We start from the raw sequence: 741 nt of genomic DNA, 5'->3' as shown, positions 1-741 counted from the left end.
TCAAACGGCACCTCCATTCCAAACCAGGCTTGCAGATCTCCTCTCCTGCAACTGACCACAGCCCAGCAGGAGCCTGTGCCCCGGTGGTCCTGCCCAGGTCCTGTCCTCCTCAACAGAGAGAGACCTAGCCACTGGCCAATGTCGGGGAGGCGGGTGTGTGGCACATCCCATGAGACCAGTGCCCCGGAGGCGAGGGCGGGAGGACTTCGATGAACTCGGCCAGCTTGAACTCCATAGCGAGACCCTGCAGAGCTGCAGATGGTGAGAAGCGTCCCAATGTCTCTGGCCAGGGATCCCCCTGCTTTCGCCAGGGATCCCCAGAGAAAGAGAATCAGCAGGAGACACATTTACTTTTTTTTTTTTTTGCGGAGCCAGGGATTGAACTTAGGCCCTTGAGCTTGCCAGGGAAGCGCTTATTCCACTGAGCCATCTATCCGGCCCCAGGGGACACATCTAGGTGTGATACTATGCCGACACCCGTGGAACCAGAGAGGGAGAACTAGATTGTTCAGCACTGCGGCGGGTTGCACCAGGGACCTCCACGGTAAAACAGGAGGCTCACTACGAGTTTGATCTATGTAGTGAGACCCTGTACTAAATGCATTTTAAAAAAATGTAAAAAAAACCAAAAAACAAAAAACAAAACCTAGGGCTGGTGAGATGGCTCAGTGGTCTAAGGCACCTACTTAGAACAAGCTCAGCAAAGCATAGGGACCGCGGTTCAATCCCCCAGCACCACAT

The sequence above is a fragment of the Octodon degus genome, unplaced genomic scaffold (assembly GCF_000260255.1).
Source record: "Octodon degus isolate 3935 unplaced genomic scaffold, OctDeg1.0 scaffold00393, whole genome shotgun sequence".
NCBI classification, from domain to species: Eukaryota; Metazoa; Chordata; class Mammalia; order Rodentia; family Octodontidae; genus Octodon; species Octodon degus.
This window is presented reverse-complemented; position numbering follows the sequence as displayed.